The sequence below is a fragment of the Bison bison genome, unplaced genomic scaffold, assembly GCF_000754665.1.
Source record: "Bison bison bison isolate TAMUID 2011002044 unplaced genomic scaffold, Bison_UMD1.0 scf7180017864101, whole genome shotgun sequence".
NCBI lineage: Eukaryota > Metazoa > Chordata > Mammalia > Artiodactyla > Bovidae > Bison > Bison bison.
In genome coordinates, this window is record NW_011494673.1 from 2,873,440 (window position 1) to 2,877,871 (window position 4,432).

The following is a 4,432-nucleotide window of genomic DNA, read 5'->3' on the forward strand; positions in this document are numbered from 1 at the left end:
CTGAAATATTATAATTTTGGATCCTCTTAAGGCTTGAGTAAGCCTATAAGAGGTCAGGAAGCAACAATTAGAACTGGACATGGAACAACAGACTGGTTCCAAATAGGAAAAGGAGTATGTCAAGGCTGTATGTTGTCACCCTGCTTATTTAACTTCTATGCAGAGTACATCATGAGAAACGCTGGGCTGGAAAAAGCACAAGCTGGAATCAAGATTGCCGGGAGAAATATCAATAACCACAGATATGCAGATGACACCACCCTTATGGCAGAAAGTGAAGAGGAACTCAAAAGCCTTTTGATGAAAGTGAAAGAGCAGAGTGAAAAGGTTGGCTTAAAGCTCAACATTCAGAAAACAAAGATCATGCCATCTGGTCCCATCACTTCATGGGAAATAGATGGGGAAACAGTGGAAACAGTGTCAGACTTTATTTTTCTGGGCTCCAAAATCACTACAGATGGTGACTGCAGCCATGAAATTAAAAGACGCTTACTCCTTGGAAGGAAAGTTATGACCAACCTAGATAGCATATTCAAAAGCAGAGACATCACTTTGCCAACAAAGGTCCGTCTAGTCAAGGCTATGGTTTTTCCAGTGGTCATGTATGGATGTGAGAGTTAGACTGCGAAGAAAGCTGAGTGCCAAAGAATTGATACTTTTGAACTGTGGTATTGGAGAAGACTCTTGAGAGTCCCTTGGACTGCAAGGAGATCCAACCAGTCCATTCTAAAGGAGATCGGTCCTGGGTGTTCTTTGGAAGGACTGATGCTAAAGCTGAAACTCCAGTACTTTGGTTACCTCATGCGAAGAACTGACTCATTGGAAAAGATCCTGAGGGAGGGATTGGGGGCAGGAGGAGAAGGGAACGACAGAGGATAAGATGCCTGGAGGGCATCACTGACTTGATGGACATGAGTTTGGGTAAACTCCGGGAATTGGTGATGGACAGGGAGGCCTGGTGTGCTGCAGTTCATGGGGTTGCAAAGAGTCAGACACGACTGAGCAACTGAACTGAACTGAACTGAAGGCTTACTCATAGGCCAACTTTCACCTTCTTTGCCCCTATTTTAAGCTCCTGAATGAATTTACCTCTGCTTTCAGATGGATTGTTTCTGTTGGGGTGAACTAGCTGGGGTGACATACAAACTGAGCTGCTTGTGAAATCGAGCTACTTATCTATACTTGTGAAATTCCACTGGTTAGCAATCTCCATCCCACACACCTGCAACTTTCTCCTACAAAGCCTTCTGCTCCTAAGGATAGAAGCAAAGTGTGATGTCCTTCATGTCCAGATGGCTTACTAATGCTTCATGAGTCTGAGATATTCTTTGAACTTGCAGCATTTAGACCCACAAAGCTGTTTTTTCTGGGCTGTCTTTTTGACCAAAGAGGAGATAGAAATTGGTCCCTAACATTGCTCCAACTGTGTTAAGTGACTCAACTCACCACACATTAGCTCTTAGCTATATTCTGGCAGGTTCTGTCAGTTGCTAACCATGGGGGAAAATGCTAACTGTAGATTTGCTCTCTACAGGACTTTGTATCATCATCATCATCATTATCACCACCACTCCTATTACAACCTGATACTAGATCACCTAATAAATCCTGTGTGGAAACGGAAATGTGGTCATTAGTTTATCACAAAATTTCCCTACAAACTCCTCGAATTTCCCACCCCCCGCCCTTTTTTTTCCTTTTACAAACAGGGAACCAATGAAGATGCATCATGTCCTCCCTCCCTCCTCCTCTATCCACATTTGTTATTTCCTTCTTTCACTTCCTTCCACCAATTCAAGGCAATCATTCTCCCCCCTTCCTCACTCAGTCCTCAGTGACTACTGGTCATTAGCACTAGGATACAAGACAGCCCAGACTTCCTGGAACATTATCAAACCAGGTACCTTCTGAGTCAGTATTGAATGTATTGATGTGTATTGTGTATAGTTCATCTGGACTATGACACTTGATAATTCATTCATCCTGAGTAGGAGTACCAATGAAATTAAGTTTGTGACATTTAGTTCATTCTTATCACACATCTTGATTTTCTAGGGACATCTCGAGTCCCTATTGGGAGATAAAGATAATTCCAGAAAGGACAGCAAATCTAAGTGTGAATTTTTCTTTTGCTTTATTGTTTCCTTATCATGCCTTGCAAGCTGCCAGTGCATTCGTTCTCAACCAGCCACATGAGAACCCAAGGCCACAGTCCTGTTGGACCTTGTCCAGTAGTTACCAGGATAGAGAAGTTCCTCACAATTGTGTATGTATACTTGGTTGCTTCAGAGATGCCATTAAACATGAATACTATTTGAAAAAAAAGCTCTCAGGTTGCATCAGGGCTGTTGCCTACACGATAAATGAGCCATCATAAAGACCTCACCCCTCTCTGATCCCGATAAGGCTAAGGTTAAGGTCCATCTGTGTTTGCTACTCTTATTTCCTTCTGTCTAGGCCAGAATACAATTTCTGGAACCACCTAATTCCTCTCTCAGCTGTCTTTAAGAAAAACACTATTCTTTTTACACTGTTGAATTAACTCATACACAAAACAGATGCCCAATATTTATTAATGATCATGACTCAATCATTCAGGTGGCTATTCACTAAGATGACCACCCCATAGTCCCTACATTACCATACCTCTCAGAGAGACCAAGGCCACCGCACCCCACAAGGCGGCCACCACCACTACACTCTGTGGGTGTGGGCAGTCATCCTGAAGCTCCTGGACCTTCCACTAACTATTCAAAATCCACAAGCTCAGGCTGATTTCCCATCTCTCTCCAAGAGCTTGTCAGGCTAATCCTGTCATGCTTTATATCTCACTTGCCTCAGTCACTGCCAGAAAAACAAGCTCTCTAGGTGACCCAGCACTGGACACTTGGGACTTCCCTGGTAGTTCAGTGGCTGATTCCTCATTCAGTGCAAGGGTGCCAGTTCGATCCCTAGCTGGGGGGTGAGACCCCATATGCTGTGCTGTACTTAGTTGCTCAGTCCTGACTCTTTGTGACCCCATGGACTGTAGCTCACTAGACTCCTCTGTTTGTAGTGATTCTCCACGCTAGAATACTGGTGTGGGTTGCCATGCCCTTCTCCAGGGGATCCTCCCAACCAAGGGATCGAACCCAGGTCTCCTGGCAGATTCTTTACCAGCGGAGCCACCAGGGAAACCCAGATTCCATATACTACAACTAAATATACCGAGTGCCACAACTAAGACCCAGGGAAACCAAATAAATAAATAAAAACATTAAAAAAAAAAACAAAAAAACAAACACTGGACACTCATCCCAGAATTCCTGAGTTCATGACCTAATCTGATCCAGCCACTCTCTGCTCTCCCCAAACTCTTCCTCCCAAACTGCCTTCTGCAACTCCAGGCCATCACCATCAAATCTGGCTACCCACCTCTCCTTTGAACGTTCCCTCAATTTTCTGACAGTAAGTGAATCTGGTGGTCCCTGATTATCCCATCTCCTAAGCAGCCCACTCAGGTAGAAGGCATTCACATCCTGAGCATCTGAGGGCCCGGCAGGATAGTATATGTGCCACTTGCCATTTCCAACCACTTTCCTTTTCTCCTTCTAAACATTCAGCTCCTTTGAAGTCCTTCCTATCATCTTCTGTCCTTCCAGCTCCCTTACTCAAGAACTCACAGTCACAGTTCTTCAACCTTGTTCAGCAGCTGCCTCTCTCTTGTCTCTTGTCTTCACTTCCAAACCCTGCTTAGGTCTCATGGCCCAGCATTTTCATCTCACTTTTGCAAATATCTTCCCTAACAATCTTGCCCTTCTCTCTTCTGTCATATTGGCCTAAACTAAACCATTCTGGTTGAATCCAACTTCCTACCCTCTCACAGCCTTCACCCAAACAGCTGGTTGTTGGAGTAAATCACACAATGTAGTTGATGGATTTCACTTTGAAGTGGTGATCCTGAACCTCAAATGAACCACTGCATGCTGCTAAGTCCCTTCAGTCATGTCCGACTCTGTGCAACCCCATAGACGGCAGCCCACCAGGCTTCCCCGTCCCTGGGATTCTCCAGGCAAGAACACTGGAGTGGGTTGCCATTTCCTTCTCCAATGCATGAAAGTGAAAAGTGAAAGGGAAGTTGCTCAGTCGTGTCCGACTCTAGCGACCCCGTGGACTGCAGCCTGCCAGGCTCTTCCATCCATGGGATTTTCCAGGCAAGAGTACTAGAGTGGGGTGCCATTGCCTTCTCCGAACACTGCATATTGCCCAGCAAATACTATCAAGTTTTCTGCCCATTCTAAAATGACTTCTTCCATTTTCCTTTTTTTCCTCCTCAAAATCTGCAAAGCTTTAAAGAGAAATAGAATGTTTACATAACCTCAAAGTATCTCCCCCAGAATATTTATTAAAACTCTGATGGTTTTAACATATATCCAATATATATATATATATA